The following is a 25,956-nucleotide window of genomic DNA, read 5'->3' as shown; positions in this document are numbered from 1 at the left end:
AACGCTGTTTTCAGAGCTTTGAAACTCTAACATAATAATTCATGCAAAACTCTTCTAACACATTCAGATGTGCATTACTGCATTACAAATAGCATTTTATTCATGCACTTGACAAACTTTTAATGTTTGACAGAGTTTCAGTAACATTGCATCAAACCAGGTTTGTCCGGAGCAGAAACGCTGTTTTCAGAGCTTTGAAACTCTAACATAATAATTCATGCAAAACTCTTCTAACACCTTCAGATGTGCAATACTGCATTGCAAACAGCACTGTAAAAAGTTTGCTGTAAATTTTACAGTAACTTACTGGCAGCTGGATGCCAGTAAGTTACTGTAAAAATGTTTACAGTATTAATACTGTAAGTGCATTTACAGTACTAAAAGGTCTTTACTGTAATTTCATTTACAGTATTTTTACTGTAATTTCATTTACAGTATTTTTACTGTAATTTCATTTACATTATTTTTACTGTAATTTAATTTACAGTGTTTTTACTGTATCTTCAATTACAGTATTTTTACTGTATTTTCAATTACAGTATCAGTACTATAGAGTTTATTTTCATTTATTTTAAACATTTTTTACCTGTAAAAACAATCCAATTAACCTACAGCACTGTAATTCAAGATTTTTACCACCCCAACCCCATAAAAATCACAATAACTCATAAGCATTAGTTCTGATAATATTCTTTTTAATTGTTGAACATTTTCTTTTTAAAAGTACAGAGACTTTGTATCATGGCAAACATACACATACTGAAAAGCAAAAATAAGTAAGTACACTACCAGTCATAAGTTTTTGAACACTAAGATTTTTTTAAAGAATTCTCTTCTGCTTACCAAGCCTGCATTAATTTGATCCAAATTTAATTTATTCCTCTGATCAAAGCTGAATTTTCAGCATCATTACTCGTCTTCAGTATCACATGATCCTTCAGAAATCATTCTAGTATGCTGATAAACATTATTTAATTTTTAGATTTTTCAGGATTCTTTGATGAATAGAAAGATATTATTTAGCAAGGATGATTTAAATTGATCAAAAGTGATAATAAAGACATTCATAATGTTACAAACTATTTCTGTTTCAGATAAATGCTGTTTATCTGAACTTTCTATTCATCAAAGAAACCTGAAAAAAATGTATTTTAGCATTATAATAATTTCAGCAACATCATAATAATAGTTTTTGAGCAGAAAATCAAATTATTAGAATGATTTCTGAAGGATCATGTGACTGCAGTAATGATGCTAAAATTAAGGTTTGATCACAGCAATAAATTACATTTTAAAATATATTCAAAAAGAAAACAGTTATTTTAAATAATAAAAATGGTTCAAAAGTGTACTGTGTTTGCTGTACTTTGGATCAAATGAATGCAGGCTTAGTGAGCAGAAGAGACCTTCTTTAAAAACATTTAAAATCTTACTGTTCAAAAGCTTTGTCTGGTAGTGTAAATAAAATAAAATCATACAGTAAAAATGTGTTTGTGTTGTGTTAAATTTTAGTAGTTTTGAGTCAAAGTTGACAAGCTCTCTGATGAGAAACGGCAGAATGGGATTCAGGCTGATGCTTGCTGTTTGCACCCTCTTTCCAGAAGTCCATCTGATCTGTGACTGTCAATGCATTTGCTGCCACAAAGGTTGACTGTCTGAACAAACCTGCAAGCACAAGAAAAACAGTGTTTAAAGAATTTGCCTCAACTGTCAAACTTGGTGCTGTATGCATTTAAAAAAAAAATGATATACTACATACGAACGCAGTAGTAAGAAAAAAAACTGAAGAAACTTTTTCTTGAAATTTTTTATAAAGAATTTTATGAATGGGTCAGTAAGTCACTGATTCTAGGTGTTTAAAAAAGGTAAATTCATTCAGTAATGAAACACTGCTGTGTGCAGAGATGCACAACATGGCTTTGTTAAGAACCGTTTTTACTAAATGGAGCAAAAAGACAATACTTTCTTCATGATTTAAATCACTTAATATTACATTCTTGTTTATTGAATTTTGTTGCCCTGACACTCAAAAGTCTGCCACAGACCATGCTAAATGCTAACCAATCTGTTCATATAAACATTCTAAACGTGTGTTTCCTAGAAAGTCTGTGCATATAATAGGCCTACTATGATTAAAAATCTCTAATTGTTGCTTTACAGTAACAATAATCTAAATTGACAGACGGTAAGATTGCTATTATGAATTTAAAGGTTACAGTAAGTTAAAGATACCTGAAGCAGCTGCATTTTGCTGTTTAAATGCTGGTTTAATAGAAATAATTTTAATGTGCATGCAAACTCAATCTTGATGTGACAAGACATGGTAATAAAAAACATTCCCCGGAAATAAATACCTTTCAAATGTGTACTTTAAATACAATATAACTTGCTTAGGATAAAAGCATCTGAAAAATGCATGAATGTAAATGCAATGTAAAACAAAAATGTTTTGGGTTACCTGATTCTGCATGTCTGTAAAATGGACAGCTGGCTGTATGATGATTCTGCCCCTGATGGTCAGCATCCAGTTAGTGCTTGGAGAAATCTCCTGTAACAGACAGTGTCACAACACCCTTTCAGTGTTACTATAGTTTATGATCAGAAAAGACAACTACTGTACAGTAATAAAATCTACATTTTTAATAAAATTAACATTTATAATATTTATTAGCAAAACTTGTTATATTAATATATTGCTAGCCCGTTACTCTCTTTAAAAGGTTAACCTGTTCTGCAAGTCAGTGGAGAACAGCAGCCTGTGGCTAATTTGGCTAATTTAGTAACGTTAACATTAACTTAGTTAAATTGATGAAAGGGGAAGCTCACCTGTTGTTTGCACCGCGACGACGGCAATCACCAGAAAAGACTCTAATACACCTCCGATGCAGACGACATGACCACAAGACCACAAACTTGAAAATAAAACACAAAAGATGCAGTTAACCGCGGTGTTCAGTTTTACCTCAGTGTTTCATGTTAGCGCGCTGTTTATGTCACGTCTGTCACTGAAGGGACCGTCTATAAAGTTACATACGACATTCATACACACATTTCTTACTTAAACATCATTTGAAGAGAATTACCTTGCCAGCTATAAAGAGGCAGCGTTTAAAAGATATTATGCTGCTCTGTGACTAACGTTAAGTTTGTCAACTTCGGCTTACTGACATTATTAGCTTACCAGTTCATTATCGTTGATACTATGGCAGTCATTCACAGAAGAAGATCCAAAATACACCTCCGCGCTCCGACGTTACAGACGACATCCAGACCAGAAACTTGAAAATAACAAGCAAAAGAAGGGCTTGAAAATACAGTTTAAAATCTCCACAGAAACAGTGGTGTTGCTTAACGCACTTTACCTCAGTATTTCACCTCAGTTTGCTGTTAAGCTTGAGTAAGGGCTCGTCAGACGAACTAACTTGCATTAAAGGGCAGCCGAATATACAAAAGTGTTTCTCAGTTTAAATAAAGTTTATTTCGACTAATATAGGTCACCTTAATTTACTCACCAGTCCATGTTTTCACCGTTATGGCGGCGCCCCGGCCGTCAGTCAGAAAAAAAAGGCTACCGACATGAAAAACACGATGAATATTGTTAGTTTGCTGTTAACAAGTGAAAACAAATTAAAATTGTTCAGTTTTTCATAAAACAGAAATAATATACTAACCTTTTTGTCATGTTATTGATGCAACATTTCTCTTTTGTCCTTTTTACCGCCACTTCCTCTCAACAGGAGAAAAAAAAATCTCCCTTGCCATTGGTCAATTTTTCGCGGGCAAGTTCACTACTGTAAACGGATTTACAGTAGTGGAGAATTACAGTAGTGATCATATATTTTCCCATAATCCTTTGCAGTTTACAGTAAAATACTGTATATACATTTTACAGTATCTTACTGTAGATATTACAGTAAAATACTGTTCAAATTACAAAAATCGGTTACAGTGAGCATTTTATTCATGCACATGACAAACTTTTAATGTTTGACAGAGTTTCAGTAACATTGCATCAAACCAGGTTTGTCCGGAGCAGAAACGCTGTTTTCAGAGCTTTGAGACTCTAACATAATAATTCATGCAAAATTCTTCTAACACCTTCAGATGTGCATTAGTGCATTGCAAACAGCATTTTATTCATGCACTTGACATTTTTTTAATGTTTGACAGAGTTTCAGTAACATTGCATCAAACCAGGTTTGTCCGGAGCAGAAACGCTGTTTTCAGAGCTTTGAGAGTCTAACATAATAATTCATGCAAAACTCTTCTAACACCTTCAGATGTGCAACACTGCATTGCAAACAGCATTTTATTCATGCACATGACAAACTTTTAATGTTTGACAGAGTTTCAGTAATATTGCATCAAACCAGGTCTGTCCGGAGCAGAAACGCTGTTTTCAGAGCTTTGAGACTCTAACATAATAATTCATGCAAAACTCTTCTAACACCTTCAGATGTGCATTACTGCATTGCAAACAGCATTTTATTCATGCACATGACAAACTTTTAATGTTTGACAGAGTTTCAGTAACATTGCATCAAACCAGGTTTGTCCGGAGCAGAAACGCTGTTTTCAGAGCTTTGAAACTCTAACATAATAATTCATGCAAAACTCTTCTAACACATTCAGATGTGCATTACTGCATTACAAATAGCATTTTATTCATGCACTTGACAAACTTTTAATGTTTGACAGAGTTTCAGTAACATTGCATCAAACCAGGTTTGTCCGGAGCAGAAACGCTGTTTTCAGAGTTTTGAGACTCTAACATAATAATTCATGCAAAACTCTTCTAACACCTTCAGATGTGCATTACTGCATTGCAAACAGCATTTTATTCAAGCACATGACAAACTTTTAATGTTTGACAGAGTTTCAGTAATATTGCATCAAACCAGGTTTGTCCGGAGCAGAAACGCTGTTTTCACAGCTTTGAGACTCTAACATAATAATTCATGCAAAACTCTTCTAACACCTTCAGATGTGCATTACTGCATTGAAAACAGCATTTTATTCATGCACATGACAAACTTTTAATGTTTGACAGAGTTTCAGTAACATTGCATCAAACCAGGTTTGTCCGGAGCAGAAACGCTGTTTTCAGAGCTTTGAAACTCTAACATAATAATTCATGCAAAACTCTTCTAACACATTCAGATGTGCATTACTGCATTACAAATAGCATTTTATTCATCCACTTGACAAACTTTTAATGTTTGACAGAGTTTCAGTAACATTGCATCAAACCAGGTTTGTCCTGAGCAGAAACGCTGTTTTCAGAGCTTTGAGACTCTAACATAATAATTCATGCAAAACTCTTCTAACACCTTCAGATGTGCAGTACTGCATTGCAAACAGCATTTTATTCATGCACATGACAAACTTTTAATGTTTGACAGAGTTTCAGTAATATTGCATCAAACCAGGTCTGTCCGGAGCAGAAACGCTGTTTTCAGAGCTTTGAGACTCTAACATAATAATTCATGCAAAACTCTTCTAACACCTTCAGATGTGCATTACTGCATTGCAAATAGCATTTTATTCATGCACATGACAAACTTTTAATGTTTGACAGAGTTTCAGTAATATTGCATCAAACCAGGTCTGTCCGGAGCAGAAACGCTGTTTTCAGAGCTTTGAGACTCTAACATAATAATTCATGCAAAACTCTTCTAACACTTTCAGATGTGCATTACTGCATTGCAAACAGCATTTTATTCATGCACATGACACATTTTTAATGTTTGACAGAGTTTCAGTAACATTGCATCAAACCAGGTTTGTCCGGAGCAGAAACGCTGTTTTCAGAGCTTTGAGACTCTAACATAATAATTCATGCAAAACTCTTCTAACACTTTCAGATGTGCATTACTGCATTGCAAACAGCATTTTATTCATGCACATGACACATTTTTAATGTTTGACAGAGTTTCAGTAACATTGCATCAAACCAGGTTTGTCCGGAGCAGAAACGCTGTTTTCAGAGCTTTGAGACTCTAACATAATAATTCATGCAAAACTCTTCTAACACCTTCAGATGTGCAATACTGCATTGCAAACAGCATTTTATTCATGCACATGACAAACTTTTAATGTTTGACAGAGTTTCAGTAACATTGCATCAAACCAGGTTTGTCCGGAGCAGAAACGCTGTTTTCAGAGCTTTGAGACTCTAACATAATAATTCATGCAAAATTCTTCTAACACCTTCAGATGTGCATTACTGCATTGCAAACAGCATTTTATTCATGCACTTGACAATTTTTTAATGTTTGACAGAGTTTCAGTAACATTGCATCAAACCAGGTTTGTCCGGAGCAGAAACGCTGTTTTCAGAGCTTTGAGAGTCTAACATAATAATTCATGCAAAACTCTTCTAACACCTTCAGATGTGCAACACTGCATTGCAAACAGCATTTTATTCATGCACATGACAAACTTTTAATGTTTGACAGAGTTTCAGTAATATTGCATCAAACCAGGTCTGTCCGGAGCAGAAACGCTGTTTTCAGAGCTTTGAGACTCTAACATAATAATTCATGCAAAACTCTTCTAACACCTTCAGATGTGCATTACTGCATTGCAAACAGCATTTTATTCATGCACATGACAAACTTTTAATGTTTGACAGAGTTTCAGTAACATTGCATCAAACCAGGTTTGTCCGGAGCAGAAACGCTGTTTTCAGAGCTTTGAAACTCTAACATAATAATTCATGCAAAACTCTTCTAACACATTCAGATGTGCATTACTGCATTACAAATAGCATTTTATTCATGCACTTGACAAACTTTTAATGTTTGACAGAGTTTCAGTAACATTGCATCAAACCAGGTTTGTCCGGAGCAGAAACGCTGTTTTCAGAGTTTTGAGACTCTAACATAATAATTCATGCAAAACTCTTCTAACACCTTCAGATGTGCATTACTGCATTGCAAACAGCATTTTATTCATGCACATGACAAACTTTTAATGTTTGACAGAGTTTCAGTAATATTGCATCAAACCAGGTTTGTCCGGCGCAGAAACGCTGTTTTCACAGCTTTGAGACTCTAACATAATAATTCATGCAAAACTCTTCTAACACCTTCAGATGTGCATTACTGCATTGCAAATAGCATTTTATTCATGCACATGACAAACTTTTAATGTTTGACAGAGTTTCAGTAATATTGCATCAAACCAGGTCTGTCCGGAGCAGAAACGCTGTTTTCAGAGCTTTGAGACTCTAACATAATAATTCATGCAAAACTCTTCTAACACTTTCAAATGTGCATTACTGCATTGCAAACAGCATTTTATTCATGCACATGACACATTTTTAATGTTTGACAGAGTTTCAGTAACATTGCATCAAACCAGGTTTGTCCGGAGCAGAAACGCTGTTTTCAGAGCTTTGAGACTCTAACATAATAATTCATGCAAAACTCTTCTAACACCTTCAGATGTGCATTACTGCATTACAAACAGCATTTTATTCATGCACTTGACAATTTTTTAATGTTTGACAAAGTTTCAGTAACATTGCATCAAACCAGGTTTGTCCGGAGCAGAAACGCTGTTTTCAGAGCTTTGAGACTCTAACATAATAATTCATGCAAAATTCTTCTAACACCTTCAGATGTGCATTACTGCATTGCAAACAGCATTTTATTCATGCACTTGACAATTTTTTAATGTTTGACAGAGTTTCAGTAACATTGCATCAATCCAGGTTTGTCCGGAGCAGAAACGCTGTTTTCAGAGCTTTGAGAGTCTAACATAATAATTCATGCAAAACTCTTCTAACACCTTCAGATGTGCATTACTGCATTGCAAACAGCATTTTATTCATGCACATGACAAACTTTTAATGTTTGACAGAGTTTCAGTAATATTGCATCAAACCAGGTCTGTCCGGAGCAGAAACGCTGTTTTCAGAGCTTTGAGACTCTAACATAATAATTCATGCAAAACTCTTCTAACACCTTCAGATGTGCATTACTGCATTGCAAACAGCATTTTATTCATGCACATGACAAACTTTTAATGTTTGACAGAGTTTCAGTAATATTGCATCAAACCAGGTTTGTCCGGAGCAGAAACGCTGTTTTCACAGCTTTGAGACTCTAACAGAATAATTCATGCAAAACTCTTCTAACACCTTCAGATGTGCATTACTGCATTGAAAACAGCATTTTATTCATGCACATGACAAACTTTTAATGTTTGACAGAGTTTCAGTAACATTGCATCAAACCAGGTTTGTCCGGAGCAGAAACGCTGTTTTCAGAGCTTTGAAACTCTAACATAATAATTCATGCAAAACTCTTCTAACACATTCAGATGTGCATTACTGCATTACAAATAGCATTTTATTCATGCACTTGACAAACTTTTAATGTTTGACAGAGTTTCAGTAACATTGCATCAAACCAGGTTTGTCCGGAGCAGAAACGCTGTTTTCAGAGCTTTGAGACTCTAACATAATAATTCATGCAAAACTCTTCTAACACCTTCAGATGTGCAGTACTGCATTGCAAACAGCATTTTATTCATGCACATGACAAACTTTTAATGTTTGACAGAGTTTCAGTAATATTGCATCAAACCAGGTCTGTCCGGAGCAGAAACGCTGTTTACAGAGCTTTGAGACTCTAACATAATAATTCATGCAAAACTCTTCTAACACCTTCAGATGTGCATTACTGCATTGCAAATAGCATTTTATTCATGCACATGACAAACTTTTAATGTTTGACAGAGTTTCAGTAACATTGCATCAAACCAGGTTTGTCCGGAGCAGAAACGCTGTTTTCAGAGCTTTGAAACTCTAACATAATAATTCATGCAAAACTCTTCTAACACATTCAGATGTGCATTACTGCATTACAAATAGCATTTTATTCATGCACTTGACAAACTTTTAATGTTTGACAGAGTTTCAGTAACATTGCATCAAACCAGGTTTGTCCGGAGCAGAAACGCTGTTTTCAGAGCTTTGAGACTCTAACAAAATAATTCATGCAAAACTCTTCTAACACCTTCAGATGTGCAGTACTGCATTGCAAACAGCATTTTATTCATGCACATGACAAACTTTTAATGTTTGACAGAGTTTCAGTAACATTGCATCAAACCAGGTTTGTCCGGAGCAGAAACGCTGTTTTCAGAGCTTTGAAACTCTAACATAATAATTCATGCAAAACTCTTCTAACACATTCAGATGTGCATTACTGCATTACAAATAGCATTTTATTCATGCACTTGACAAACTTTTAATGTTTGACAGAGTTTCAGTAACATTGCATCAAACCAGGTTTGTCCGGAGCAGAAACGCTGTTTTCAGAGTTTTGAGACTCTAACATAATAATTCATGCAAAACTCTTCTAACACCTTCAGATGTGCATTACTGCATTGCAAACAGCATTTTATTCATGCACATGACAAACTTTTAATGTTTGACAGAGTTTCAGTAATATTGCATCAAACCAGGTTTGTCCGGAGCAGAAACGCTGTTTTCACAGCTTTGAGACTCTAACATAATAATTCATGCAAAACTCTTCTAACACCTTCAGATGTGCATTACTGCATTGAAAACAGCATTTTATTCATGCACATGACAAACTTTTAATGTTTGACAGAGTTTCAGTAACATTGCATCAAACCAGGTTTGTCCGGAGCAGAAACGCTGTTTTCAGAGCTTTGAAACTCTAACATAATAATTCATGCAAAACTCTTCTAACACATTCAGATGTGCATTACTGCATTACAAATAGCATTTTATTCATGCACTTGACAAACTTTTAATGTTTGACAGAGTTTCAGTAACATTGCATCAAACCAGGTTTGTCCGGAGCAGAAACGCTGTTTTCAGAGCTTTGAGACTCTAACATAATAATTCATGCAAAACTCTTCTAACACCTTCAGATGTGCAGTACTGCATTGCAAACAGCATTTTATTCATGCACATGACAAACTTTTAATGTTTGACAGAGTTTCAGTAATATTGCATCAAACCAGGTCTGTCCGGAGCAGAAACGCTGTTTTCAGAGCTTTGAGACTCTAACATAATAATTCATGCAAAACTCTTCTAACACCTTCAGATGTGCATTACTGCATTGCAAACAGCATTTTATTCATGCACATGACAAACTTTTAATGTTTGACAGAGTTTCAGTAACATTGCATCAAACCAGGTTTGTCCGGAGCAGAAACGCTGTTTTCAGAGCTTTGAAACTCTAACATAATAATTCATGCAAAACTCTTCTAACACATTCAGATGTGCATTACTGCATTACAAATAGCATTTTATTCATGCACTTGACAAACTTTTAATGTTTGACAGAGTTTCAGTAACATTGCATCAAACCAGGTTTGTCCGGAGCAGAAACGCTGTTTTCAGAGCTTTGAAACTCTAACATAATAATTCATGCAAAACTCTTCTAACACCTTCAGATGTGCAATACTGCATTGCAAACAGCATTTTATTCATGCACATGACAAACTTTTAATGTTTGACAGAGTTTCAGTAACATTGCATCAAACCAGGTTTGTCCGGAGCAGAAACGCTGTTTTCAGAGCTTTGAGACTCTAACATAATAATTCATGCAAAACTCTTCTAACACCTTCAGATGTGCAATACTGCATTGCAAACAGCATTTTATTCATGCACATGACAAACTTTTAATGTTTGACAGAGTTTCAGTAACATTGCATCAAACCAGGTTTGTCCGGAGCAGAAACGCTGTTTTCAGAGCTTTGAGACTCTAACATAATAATTCATGCAAAATTCTTCTAACACCTTCAGATGTGCATTACTGCATTGCAAACAGCATTTTATTCATGCACTTGACAATTTTTTAATGTTTGACAGAGTTTCAGTAACATTGCATCAAACCAGGTTTGTCCGGAGCAGAAACGCTGTTTTCAGAGCTTTGAGAGTCTAACATAATAATTCATGCAAAACTCTTCTAACACCTTCAGATGTGCATTACTGCATTGCAAACAGCATTTTATTCATGCACATGACAAACTTTTAATGTTTGACAGAGTTTCAGTAATATTGCATCAAACCAGGTCTGTCCGGAGCAGAAACGCTGTTTTCAGAGCTTTGAGACTCTAACATAATAATTCATGCAAAACTCTTCTAACACCTTCAGATGTGCATTACTGCATTGCAAACAGCATTTTATTCATGCACATGACAAACTTTTAATGTTTGACAGAGTTTCAGTAACATTGCATCAAACCAGGTTTGTCCGGAGCAGAAACGCTGTTTTCAGAGCTTTGAAACTCTAACATAATAATTCATGCAAAACTCTTCTAACACATTCAGATGTGCATTACTGCATTACAAATAGCATTTTATTCATGCACTTGACAAACTTTTAATGTTTGACAGAGTTTCAGTAACATTGCATCAAACCAGGTTTGTCCGGAGCAGAAACGCTGTTTTCAGAGCTTTGAAACTCTAACATAATAATTCATGCAAAACTCTTCTAACACCTTCAGATGTGCAATACTGCATTGCAAACAGCATTTTATTCATGCACATGACAAACTTTTAATGTTTGACAGAGTTTCAGTAACATTGCATCAAACCAGGTTTGTCCGGAGCAGAAACGCTGTTTTCAGAGCTTTGAGACTCTAACATAATAATTCATGCAAAACTCTTCTAACACCTTCAGATGTGCATTACTGCATTGCAAACAGCATTTTATTCATGCACTTGACAATTTTTTAATGTTTGACAGAGTTTCAGTAACATTGCATCAAACCAGGTTTGTCCGGAGCAGAAACGCTGTTTTCAGAGCTTTGAGAGTCTAACATAATAATTCATGCAAAACTCTTCTAACACCTTCAGATGTGCATTACTGCATTGCAAACAGCATTTTATTCATGCACATGAAAAACTTTTAATGTTTGACAGAGTTTCAGTAATATTGCATCAAACCAGGTCTGTCCGGAGCAGAAACGCTGTTTTCAGAGCTTTGAGACTCTAACATAATAATTAATGCAAAACTCTTCTAACACCTTCAGTTGTGCATTACTGCATTGCAAACAGCATTTTATTCATGCACATGACACATTTTTAATGTTTGACAGAGTTTCAGTAACATTGCATCAAACCAGGTTTGTCCGGAGCAGAAACGCTGTTTTCAGAGCTTTGAGACTCTAACATAATAATTAATGCAAAACTCTTCTAACACCTTCAGATGTGCATTACTGCATTACAAACAGCATTTTATTCATGCACTTGACAATTTTTTAATGTTTGACAGAGTTTCAGTAACATTGCATCAAACCAGGTTTGTCCGGAGCAGAAACGCTGTTTTCAGAGCTTTGAGACTCTAACAAAATAATTCATGCAAAACTCTTCTAACACCTTCATATGTGCAGTACTGCATTGCAAACAGCATTTTATTCATGCACATGACAAACTTTTAATGTTTGACAGAGTTTCAGTAATATTGCATCAAACCAGGTCTGTCCGGAGCAGAAACGCTGTTTTCAGAGCTTTGAGACTCTAACATAATAATTCATGCAAAACTCTTCTAACACCTTCAGATGTGCATTACTGCATTGCAAATAGCATTTTATTCATGCACATGACAAACTTTTAATGTTTGACAGAGTTTCAGTAACATTGCATTAAACCAGGTTTGTCCGGAGCAGAAACGCTGTTTTCAGAGCTTTGAGACTCTAACATAATAATTCATGCAAAACTCTTCTAACACCTTCAGATGTGCATTACTGCATTGCAAACAGCATTTTATTCATGCACATGACAAACTTTTAATGTTTGACAGAGTTTCAGTAATATTGCATCAAACCAGGTCTGTCCGGAGCAGAAACGCTGTTTTCAGAGCTTTGAGACTCTAACATAATAATTCATGCAAAACTCTTCTAACACCTTCAGATGTGCATTACTGCATTGCAAACAGCATTTTATTCATGCACATGACAAACTTTTAATGTTTGACAGAGTTTCAGTAACATTGCATCAAACCAGGTTTGTCCGGAGCAGAAACGCTGTTTTCAGAGCTTTGAAACTCTAACATAATAATTCATGCAAAACTCTTCTAACACATTCAGATGTGCATTACTGCATTACAAATAGCATTTTATTCATGCACTTGACAAACTTTTAATGTTTGACAGAGTTTCAGTAACATTGCATCAAACCAGGTTTGTCCGGAGCAGAAACGCTGTTTTCAGAGCTTTGAAACTCTAACATAATAATTCATGCAAAACTCTTCTAACACCTTCAGATGTGCAATACTGCATTGCAAACAGCATTTTATTCATGCACATGACAAACTTTTAATGTTTGACAGAGTTTCAGTAACATTGCATCAAACCAGGTTTGTCCGGAGCAGAAACGCTGTTTTCAGAGCTTTGAGACTCTAACATAATAATTCATGCAAAACTCTTCTAACACCTTCAGATGTGCATTACTGCATTGCAAACAGCATTTTATTCATGCACTTGACAATTTTTTAATGTTTGACAGAGTTTCAGTAACATTGCATCAAACCAGGTTTGTCCGGAGCAGAAACGCTGTTTTCAGAGCTTTGAGAGTCTAACATAATAATTCATGCAAAACTCTTCTAACACCTTCAGATGTGCATTACTGCATTGCAAACAGCATTTTATTCATGCACATGAAAAACTTTTAATGTTTGACAGAGTTTCAGTAATATTGCATCAAACCAGGTCTGTCCGGAGCAGAAACGCTGTTTTCAGAGCTTTGAGACTCTAACATAATAATTAATGCAAAACTCTTCTAACACCTTCAGTTGTGCATTACTGCATTGCAAACAGCATTTTATTCATGCACATGACACATTTTTAATGTTTGACAGAGTTTCAGTAACATTGCATCAAACCAGGTTTGTCCGGAGCAGAAACGCTGTTTTCAGAGCTTTGAGACTCTAACATAATAATTAATGCAAAACTCTTCTAACACCTTCAGATGTGCATTACTGCATTACAAACAGCATTTTATTCATGCACTTGACAATTTTTTAATGTTTGACAGAGTTTCAGTAACATTGCATCAAACCAGGTTTGTCCGGAGCAGAAACGCTGTTTTCAGAGCTTTGAGACTCTAACAAAATAATTCATGCAAAACTCTTCTAACACCTTCATATGTGCAGTACTGCATTGCAAACAGCATTTTATTCATGCACATGACAAACTTTTAATGTTTGACAGAGTTTCAGTAATATTGCATCAAACCAGGTCTGTCCGGAGCAGAAACGCTGTTTTCAGAGCTTTGAGACTCTAACATAATAATTCATGCAAAACTCTTCTAACACCTTCAGATGTGCATTACTGCATTGCAAATAGCATTTTATTCATGCACATGACAAACTTTTAATGTTTGACAGAGTTTCAGTAACATTGCATTAAACCAGGTTTGTCCGGAGCAGAAACGCTGTTTTCAGAGCTTTGAGACTCTAACATAATAATTCATGCAAAACTCTTCTAACACCTTCAGATGTGCAATACTGCATTGCAAACAGCATTTTATTCATGCACATGACAAACTTTTAATGTTTGACAGAGTTTCAGTAACATTGCATCAAACCAGGTTTGTCCGGAGCAGAAACGCTGTTTTCAGAGCTTTGAGACTCTAACATAATAATTCATGCAAAATTCTTCTAACACCTTCAGATGTGCATTACTGCATTGCAAACAGCATTTTATTCATGCACTTGACAATTTTTTAATGTTTGACAGAGTTTCAGTAACATTGCATCAAACCAGGTTTGTCCGGAGCAGAAACGCTGTTTTCAGAGCTTTGAGAGTCTAACATAATAATTCATGCAAAACTCTTCTAACACCTTCAGATGTGCATTACTGCATTGCAAACAGCATTTTATTCATGCACATGAAAAACTTTTAATGTTTGACAGAGTTTCAGTAATATTGCATCAAACCAGGTCTGTCCGGAGCAGAAACGCTGTTTTCAGAGCTTTGAGACTCTAACATAATAATTAATGCAAAACTCTTCTAACACCTTCAGTTGTGCATTACTGCATTGCAAACAGCATTTTATTCATGCACATGACACATTTTTAATGTTTGACAGAGTTTCAGTAACATTGCATCAAACCAGGTTTGTCCGGAGCAGAAACGCTGTTTTCAGAGCTTTGAGACTCTAACATAATAATTCATGCAAAACTCTTCTAACACCTTCAGATGTGCATTACTGCATTACAAACAGCATTTTATTCATGCACTTGACAATTTTTTAATGTTTGACAAAGTTTCAGTAACATTGCATCAAACCAGGTTTGTCCGGAGCAGAAACGCTGTTTTCAGAGCTTTGAGACTCTAACATAATAATTCATGCAAAACTCTTCTAACACCTTCAGATGTGCAATACTGCATTGCAAACAGCATTTTATTCATGCACATGACAAACTTTTAATGTTTGACAGAGTTTCAGTAACATTGCATCAAACCAGGTTTGTCCGGAGCAGAAACGCTGTTTTCAGAGCTTTGAGACTCTAACATAATAATTCATGCAAAATTCTTCTAACACCTTCAGATGTGCATTACTGCATTGCAAACAGCATTTTATTCATGCACTTGACAATTTTTTAATGTTTGACAGAGTTTCAGTAACATTGCATCAAACCAGGTTTGTCCGGAGCAGAAACGCTGTTTTCAGAGCTTTGAGAGTCTAACATAATAATTCATGCAAAACTCTTCTAACACCTTCAGATGTGCAACACTGCATTGCAAACAGCATTTTATTCATGCACATGACAAACTTTTAATGTTTGACAGAGTTTCAGTAATATTGCATCAAACCAGGTCTGTCCGGAGCAGAAACGCTGTTTTCAGAGCTTTGAGACTCTAACATAATAATTCATGCAAAACTCTTCTAACACCTTCAGATGTGCATTACTGCATTGCAAACAGCATTTTATTCATGCACATGACAAACTTTTAATGTTTGACAGAGTTTCAGTAACATTGCATCAAACCAGGTTTGTCCGGAGCAGAAACGCTGTTTTCAGAGCTTTGAAACTCTAACATAATAATTCATGCAAAACTCTTCTAACACATTCAGATGTGCATTACTGCATTACAAATAGCATTGTATTCATGCACTTGACAAACTTTTAATGTTTGACAGAGTTTCAGTAACATTGCATCAAACCAGGTTTGTCCGGAGCAGAAACGCTGTTTTCAGAGTTTTGAGACTCTAACATAATAATTCATGCAAAACTCTTCTAACACCTTCAGATGTGCATTACTGCATTGCAAACAGCATTTTATTCATGCACATGACAAACTTTTAATGTTTGACAGAGTTTCAGTAATATTGCATCAAACCAGGTTTGTCCGGCGCAGAAACGCTGTTTTCACAGCTTTGAGACTCTAACATAATAATTCATGCAAAACTCTTCTAACACCTTCAGATGTGCATTACTGCATTGCAAATAGCATTTTATTCATGCACATGACAAACTTTTAATGTTTGACAGAGTTTCAGTAATATTGCATCAAACCAGGTCTGTCCGGAGCAGAAACGCTGTTTTCAGAGCTTTGAGACTCTAACATAATAATTCATGCAAAACTCTTCTAACACTTTCAAATGTGCATTACTGCATTGCAAACAGCATTTTATTCATGCACATGACACATTTTTAATGTTTGACAGAGTTTCAGTAACATTGCATCAAACCAGGTTTGTCCGGAGCAGAAACGCTGTTTTCAGAGCTTTGAGACTCTAACATAATAATTCATGCAAAACTCTTCTAACACCTTCAGATGTGCATTACTGCATTACAAACAGCATTTTATTCATGCACTTGACAAACTTTTAATGTTTGACAGAGTTTCAGTAACATTGCATCAAACCAGGTTTGTCCGGAGCAGAAACGCTGTTTTCAGAGTTTTGAGACTCTAACATAATAATTCATGCAAAACTCTTCTAACACCTTCAGATGTGCATTACTGCATTGCAAACAGCATTTTATTCAAGCACATGACAAACTTTTAATGTTTGACAGAGTTTCAGTAATATTGCATCAAACCAGGTTTGTCCGGAGCAGAAACGCTGTTTTCAGAGCTTTGAGACTCTAACATAATAATTCATGCAAAACTCTTCTAACACCTTCAGATGTGCAGTACTGCATTGCAAACAGCATTTTATTCATGCACATGACAAACTTTTAATGTTTGACAGAGTTTCAGTAATATTGCATCAAACCAGGTCTGTCCGGAGCAGAAACGCTGTTTTCAGAGCTTTGAGACTCTAACATAATAATTCATGCAAAACTCTTCTAACACCTTCAGATGTGCATTACTGCATTGCAAATAGCATTTTATTCATGCACATGACAAACTTTTAATGTTTGACAGAGTTTCAGTAATATTGCATCAAACCAGGTCTGTCCGGAGCAGAAACGCTGTTTTCAGAGCTTTGAGACTCTAACATAATAATTCATGCAAAACTCTTCTAACACCTTCAGATGTGCAATACTGCATTGCAAACAGCATTTTATTCATGCACATGACAAACTTTTAATGTTTGACAGAGTTTCAGTAACATTGCATCAAACCAGGTTTGTCCGTAGCAGAAACGCTGTTTTCAGAGCTTTGAGACTCTAACATAATAATTCATGCAAAACTCTTCTAACACCTTCAGATGTGCATTACTGCATTACAAACAGCATTTTATTCATGCACTTGACAATTTTTTAATGTTTGACAAAGTTTCAGTAACATTGCATCAAACCAGGTTTGTCCGGAGCAGAAACGCTGTTTTCAGAGCTTTGAGACTCTAACATAATAATTCATGCAAAACTCTTCTAACACCTTCAGATGTGCAATACTGCATTGCAAACAGCATTTTATTCATGCACATGACAAACTTTTAATGTTTGACAGAGTTTCAGTAACATTGCATCAAACCAGGTTTGTCCGGAGCAGAAACGCTGTTTTCAGAGCTTTGAGACTCTAACATAATAATTCATGCAAAATTCTTCTAACACCTTCAGATGTGCATTACTGCATTGCAAACAGCATTTTATTCATGCACTTGACAATTTTTTTATGTTTGACAGAGTTTCAGTAACATTGCATCAAACCAGGTTTGTCCGGAGCAGAAACGCTGTTTTCAGAGCTTTGAGAGTCTAACATAATAATTCATGCAAAACTCTTCTAACACCTTCAGATGTGCAACACTGCATTGCAAACAGCATTTTATTCATGCACATGACAAACTTTTAATGTTTGACAGAGTTTCAGTAATATTGCATCAAACCAGGTCTGTCCGGAGCAGAAACGCTGTTTTCAGAGCTTTGAGACTCTAACATAATAATTCATGCAAAACTCTTCTAACACCTTCAGATGTGCATTACTGCATTGCAAACAGCATTTTATTCATGCACATGACAAACTTTTAATGTTTGACAGAGTTTCAGTAACATTGCATCAAACCAGGTTTGTCCGGAGCAGAAACGCTGTTTTCAGAGCTTTGAAACTCTAACATAATAATTCATGCAAAACTCTTCTAACACATTCAGATGTGCATTACTGCATTACAAATAGCATTTTATTCATGCACTTGACAAACTTTTAATGTTTGACAGAGTTTCAGTAACATTGCATCAAACCAGGTTTGTCCGGAGCAGAAACGCTGTTTTCAGAGTTTTGAGACTCTAACATAATAATTCATGCAAAACTCTTCTAACACCTTCAGATGTGCATTACTGCATTGCAAACAGCATTTTATTCATGCACATGACAAACTTTTAATGTTTGACAGAGTTTCAGTAATATTGCATCAAACCAGGTTTGTCCGGCGCAGAAACGCTGTTTTCACAGCTTTGAGACTCTAACATAATAATTCATGCAAAACTCTTCTAACACCTTCAGATGTGCATTACTGCATTGCAAATAGCATTTTATTCATGTACATGACAAACTTTTAATGTTTGACAGAGTTTCAGTAATATTGCATCAAACCAGGTCTGTCCGGAGCAGAAACGCTGTTTTCAGAGCTTTGAGACTCTAACATAATAATTCATGCAAAACTCTTCTAACACTTTCAAATGTGCATTACTGCATTGCAAACAGCATTTTATTCATGCACATGACACATTTTTAATGTTTGACAGAGTTTCAGTAACATTGCATCAAACCAGGTTTGTCCGGAGCAGAAACGCTGTTTTCACAGCTTTGAGACTCTAACATAATAATTCATGCAAAACTCTTCTAACACCTTCAGATGTGCATTACTGCATTACAAACAGCATTTTATTCATGCACTTGACAATTTTTTAATGTTTGACAAAGTTTCAGTAACATTGCATCAAACCAGGTTTGTCCGGAGCAGAAACGCTGTTTTCAGAGCTTTGAGACTCTAACATAATAATTCATGCAAAACTCTTCTAACACCTTCAGATGTGCAATACTGCATTGCAAACAGCATTTTATTCATGCACATGACAAACTTTTAATGTTTGACAGAGTTTCAGTAACATTGCATCAAACCAGGTTTGTCCGGAGCAGAAACGCTGTTTTCAGAGCTTTGAGACTCTAACATAATAATTCATGCAAAATTCTTCTAACACCTTCAGATGTGCATTACTGCATTGCAAACAGCATTTTATTCATGCACTTGACAATTTTTTAATGTTTGACAGAGTTTCAGTAACATTGCATCAATCCAGGTTTGTCCGGAGCAGAAACGCTGTTTTCAGAGCTTTGAGAGTCTAACATAATAATTCATGCAAAACTCTTCTAACACCTTCAGATGTGCATTACTGCATTGCAAACAGCATTTTATTCATGCACATGACAAACTTTTAATGTTTGACAGAGTTTCAGTAATATTGCATCAAACCAGGTCTGTCCGGAGCAGAAACGCTGTTTTCAGAGCTTTGAGACTCTAACATAATAATTCATGCAAAACTCTTCTAACACCTTCAGATGTGCATTACTGCATTGCAAACAGCATTTTATTCATGCACATGACAAACTTTTAATGTTTGACAGAGTTTCAGTAACATTGCATCAAACCAGGTTTGTCCTGAGCAGAAACACTGTTTTCAGAGCTTTGAGACTCTAACAGAATAATTCATGCAAAACTCTTCTAACACCTTCAGATGTGCATTACTGCATTGCAAACAGCATTTTATTCATGCACATGACAAACTTTTAATGTTTGACAGAGTTTCAGTAACATTGCATCAAACCAGGTTTGTCCGGAGCAGAAACGCTGTTTTCAGAGCTTTGAAACTCTAACATAATAATTCATGCAAAACTCTTCTAACACATTCAGATGTGCATTACTGCATTACAAATAGCATTTTATTCATGCACTTGACAAACTTTTAATGTTTGACAGAGTTTCAGTAACATTGCATCAAACCAGGTTTGTCCGGAGCAGAAACGCTGTTTTCAGAGTTTTGAGACTCTAACATAATAATTCATGCAAAACTCTTCTAACACCTTCAGATGTGCATTACTGCATTGCAAACAGCATTTTATTCATGCACATGACAAACTTTTAATGTTTGACAGAGTTTCAGTAACATTGCATCAAACCAGGTTTGTCCGGAGCAGAAACGCTGTTTTCAGAGCTTTGAGACTCTAACATAATAATTCATGCAAAATTCTTCTAACACCTTCAGATGTGCATTACTGCATTGCAAACAGCATTTTATTCATGCACTTGACAATTTTTTAATGTTTGACAGAGTTTCAGTAACATTGCATCAAACCAGGTTTGTCCGGAGCAGAAACGCTGTTTTCAGAGCTTTGAGAGTCTAACATAATAATTCATGCAAAACTCTTCTAACACCTTCAGATGTGCATTACTGCATTGCAAACAGCATTTTATTCATGCACATGAAAAACTTTTAATGTTTGACAGAGTTTCAGTAATATTGCATCAAACCAGGTCTGTCCGGAGCAGAAACGCTGTTTTCAGAGCTTTGAGACTCTAACATAATAATTCATGCAAAACTCTTCTAACACCTTCCGATGTGCATTACTGCATTGCAAACAGCATTTTATTCATGCACATGACAAACTTTTAATGTTTGACAGAGTTTCAGTAACATTGCATCAAACCAGGTTTGTCCTGAGCAGAAACGCTGTTTTCAGAGCTTTGAGACTCTAACATAATAATTCATGCAAAACTCTTCTAACACCTTCAGTTGTGCATTACTGCATTGCAAACAGCATTTTATTCATGCACATGACAAACTTTTAATGTTTGACAAAGTTTCAGTAACATTGCATCAAACCAGGTTTGTCCGGAGCAGAAACGCTGTTTTCAGAGCTTTGAGACTCTAACATAATAATTCATGCAAAATTCTTCTAACACCTTCAGATGTGCATTACTGCATTGCAAACAGCATTTTATTCATGCACTTGACAATTTTTTAATGTTTGACAGAGTTTCAGTAACATTGCATCAAACCAGGTTTGTCCGGAGCAGAAACGCTGTTTTCAGAGCTTTGAGAGTCTAACATAATAATTCATGCAAAACTCTTCTAACACCTTCAGATGTGCATTACTGCATTGCAAACAGCATTTTATTCATGCACATGACAAATTTTTAATGTTTGACAGAGTTTCAGTAATATTGCATCAAACCAGGTCTGTCCGGAGCAGAAACGCTGTTTTCAGAGCTTTGAGACTCTAACATAATAATTCATGCAAAACTCTTCTAACACCTTCAGATGTGCATTACTGCATTGCAAACAGCATTTTATTCATGCACATGACAAACTTTTAATGTTTGACAGAGTTTCAGTAACATTGCATCAAACCAGGTTTGTCCTGAGCAGAAACGCTGTTTTCAGAGCTTTGAGACTCTAACATAATAATTCATGCAAAACTCTTCTAACACCTTCAGATGTGCATTACTGCATTGCAAACAGCATTTTATTCATGCACATGACAAACTTTTAATGTTTGACAGAGTTTCAGTAACATTGCATCAAACCAGGTTTGTCCGGAGCAGAAACGCTGTTTTCAGAGCTTTGAGACTCTAACATAATAATTCATGCAAAACTCTTCTAACACATTCAGATGTGCATTACTGCATTACAAATAGCATTTTATTCATGCACTTGACAAACTTTTAATGTTTGACAGAGTTTCAGTAACATTGCATCAAACCAGGTTTGTCCGGAGCAGAAACGCTGTTTTCAGAGCTTTGAAACTCTAACATAATAATTCATGCAAAACTCTTCTAACACATTCAGATGTGCATTACTGCATTACAAATAGCATTTTATTCATGCACTTGACAAACTTTTAATGTTTGACAGAGTTTCAGTAACATTGAATCAAACCAGGTTTGTCCGGAGCAGAAACGCTGTTTTCAGAGCTTTGAGACTCTAACATAATAATTCATGCAAAACTCTTCTAACACCTTCAGATGTGCAGTACTGCATTGCAAACAGCATTTTATTCATGCACATGACACATTTTTAATGTTTGACAGAGTTTCAGTAACATTGCATCAAACCAGGTTTGTCCGTAGCAGAAACGCTGTTTTCAGAGCTTTGAGACTCTAACATAATAATTCATGCAAAACTCTTCTAACACCTTCAGATGTGCATTACTGCATTACAAACAGCATTTTATTCATGCACTTGACAATTTTTTAATGTTTGACAAAGTTTCAGTAACATTGCATCAAACCAGGTTTGTCCGGAGCAGAAACGCTGTTTTCAGAGCTTTGAGACTCTAACATAATAATTCATGCAAAACTCTTCTAACACCTTCAGATGTGCAATACTGCATTGCAAACAGCATTTTATTCATGCACATGACAAACTTTTAATGTTTGACAGAGTTTCAGTAACATTGCATCAAACCAGGTTTGTCCGGAGCAGAAACGCTGTTTTCAGAGCTTTGAGACTCTAACATAATAATTCATGCAAAACTCTTCTAACACCTTCAGATGTGCATTACTGCATTACAAACAGCATTTTATTCATGCACTTGACAATTTTTTAATGTTTGACAAAGTTTCAGTAACATTGCATCAAACCAGGTTTGTCCGGAGCAGAAACGCTGTTTTCAGAGCTTTGAGACTCTAACATAATAATTCATGCAAAACTCTTCTAACACCTTCAGATGTGCAATACTGCATTGCAAACAGCATTTTATTCATGCACATGACAAACTTTTAATGTTTGACAGAGTTTCAGTAACATTGCATCAAACCAGGTTTGTCCGGAGCAGAAACGCTGTTTTCAGAGCTTTGAGACTCTAACATAATAATTCATGCAAAATTCTTCTAACACCTTCAGATGTGCATTACTGCATTGCAAACAGCATTTTATTCATGCACTTGACAATTTTTTAATGTTTGACAGAGTTTCAGTAACATTGCATCAAACCAGGTTTGTCCGGAGCAGAAACGCTGTTTTCAGAGCTTTGAGAGTCTAACATAATAATTCATGCAAAACTCTTCTAACACCTTCAGATGTGCATTACTGCATTGCAAACAGCATTTTATTCATGCACATGACAAACTTTTAATGTTTGACAGAGTTTCAGTAATATTGCATCAAACCAGGTCTGTCCGGAGCAGAAACGCTGTTTTCAGAGCTTTGAGACTCTAACATAATAATTCATGCAAAACTCTTCTAACACCTTCAGATGTGCATTACTGCATTGCAAACAGCATTTTATTCATGCACATGACAAACTTTTAATGTTTGACAGAGTTTCAGTAACATTGCATCAAACCAGGTTTGTCCTGAGCAGAAACACTGTTTTCAGAGCTTTGAAACTCTAACATAATAATTCATGCAAAACTCTTCTAACACATTCAGATGTGCATTACTGCATTACAAATAGCATTTTATTCATGCACTTGACAAACTTTTAATGTTTGACAGAGTTTCAGTAACATTGCATCAAACCAGGTTTGTCCGGAGCAGAAACGCTGTTTTCAGAGTTTTGAGACTCTAACATAATAATTCATGCAAAACTCTTCTAACACCTTCAGATGTGCATTACTGCATTGCAAACAGCATTTTATTCATGCACATGACAAACTTTTAATGTTTGACAGAGTTTCAGTAATATTGCATCAAACCAGGTTTGTCCGGAGCAGAAACGCTGTTTTCACAGCTTTGAGACTCTAACATAATAATTCATGCAAAACTCTTCTAACACCTTCAGATGTGCATTACTGCATTGAAAACAGCATTTTATTCATGCACATGACAAACTTTTAATGTTTGACAGAGTTTCAGTAACATTGCATCAAACCAGGTTTGTCCGGAGCAGAAACGCTGTTTTCAGAGCTTTGAAACTCTAACATAATAATTCATGCAAAACTCTTCTAACACATTCAGATGTGCATTACTGCATTACAAATAGCATTTTATTCATGCACTTGACAAACTTTTAATGTTTGACAGAGTTTCAGTAACATTGCATCAAACCAGGTTTGTCCGGAGCAGAAACGCTGTTTTCAGAGCTTTGAGACTCTAACATAATAATTCATGCAAAACTCTTCTAACACCTTCAGATGTGCAGTACTGCATTGCAAACAGCATTTTATTCATGCACATGACAAACTTTTAATGTTTGACAGAGTTTCAGTAATATTGCATCAAACCAGGTCTGTCCGGAGCAGAAACGCTGTTTTCAGAGCTTTGAGACTCTAACATAATAATTCATGCAAAACTCTTCTAACACCTTCAGATGTGCATTACTGCATTGCAAATAGCATTTTATTCATGCACATGACAAACTTTTAATGTTTGACAGAGTTTAAGTAACATTGCATCAAACCAGGTTTGTCCGGAGCAGAAACGCTGTTTTCAGAGCTTTGAAACTCTAACATAATAATTCATGCAAAACTCTTCTAACACATTCAGATGTGCATTACTGCATTACAAATAGCATTTTATTCATGCACTTGACAAACTTTTAATGTTTGACAGAGTTTCAGTAACATTGCATCAAACCAGGTTTGTCCGGAGCAGAAACGCTGTTTTCAGAGCTTTGAGACTCTAACAAAATAATTCATGCAAAACTCTTCTAACACCTTCAGATGTGCAGTACTGCATTGCAAACAGCATTTTATTCATGCACATGACAAACTTTTAATGTTTGACAGAGTTTCAGTAATATTGCATCAAACCAGGTCTGTCCGGAGCAGAAACGCTGTTTTCAGAGCTTTGAGACTCTAACATAATAATTCATGCAAAACTCTTCTAACACCTTCAGATGTGCATTACTGCATTGCAAATAGCATTTTATTCATGCACATGACAAACTTTTAATGTTTGACAGAGTTTCAGTAACATTGCATTAAACCAGGTTTGTCCGGAGCAGAAACGCTGTTTTCAGAGCTTTGAGACTCTAACATAATAATTCATGCAAAACTCTTCTAACACCTTCAGATGTGCAATACTGCATTGCAAACAGCATTTTATTCATGCACATGACAAACTTTTAATGTTTGACAGAGTTTCAGTAACATTGCATCAAACCAGGTTTGTCCGGAGCAGAAACGCTGTTTTCAGAGCTTTGAGACTCTAACATAATAATTCATGCAAAATTCTTCTAACACCTTCAGATGTGCATTACTGCATTGCAAACAGCATTTTATTCATGCACTTGACAATTTTTTAATGTTTGACAGAGTTTCAGTAACATTGCATCAAACCAGGTTTGTCCGGAGCAGAAACGCTGTTTTCAGAGCTTTGAGAGTCTAACATAATAATTCATGCAAAACTCTTCTAACACCTTCAGATGTGCATTACTGCATTGCAAACAGCATTTTATTCATGCACATGAAAAACTTTTAATGTTTGACAGAGTTTCAGTAATATTGCATCAAACCAGGTCTGTCCGGAGCAGAAACGCTGTTTTCAGAGCTTTGAGACTCTAACATAATAATTCATGCAAAACTCTTCTAACACCTTCCGATGTGCATTACTGCATTGCAAACAGCAT

At 35.6% G+C, this 25,956-nt stretch overlaps 1 long non-coding RNA gene across 1 annotated transcript; it reads right to left on the bottom strand.

Moving 5' to 3' along the window:
• Positions 1-1,260: 1,260 nt before the first annotated feature.
• Positions 1,261-2,991, bottom strand: LOC141309788 (uncharacterized). The gene is made up of 3 exons (XR_012347338.1): positions 2,827-2,991; positions 2,459-2,548; positions 1,261-1,665 (listed from the first exon to the last, which is right to left on the bottom strand). It is a non-coding gene; the product is annotated as an uncharacterized lncRNA (long non-coding RNA).
• Between the last annotated feature and the right edge of the window lie 22,965 nt (positions 2,992-25,956).

Source organism: Garra rufa, unplaced genomic scaffold, assembly GCF_049309525.1.
Source record: "Garra rufa unplaced genomic scaffold, GarRuf1.0 hap1_unplaced_003, whole genome shotgun sequence".
Taxonomy (NCBI): domain Eukaryota; kingdom Metazoa; phylum Chordata; class Actinopteri; order Cypriniformes; family Cyprinidae; genus Garra; species Garra rufa.
The sequence above is the reverse complement of the archived record's forward strand: the minus strand, read 5'-3'. Positions and strand labels throughout refer to the sequence as shown.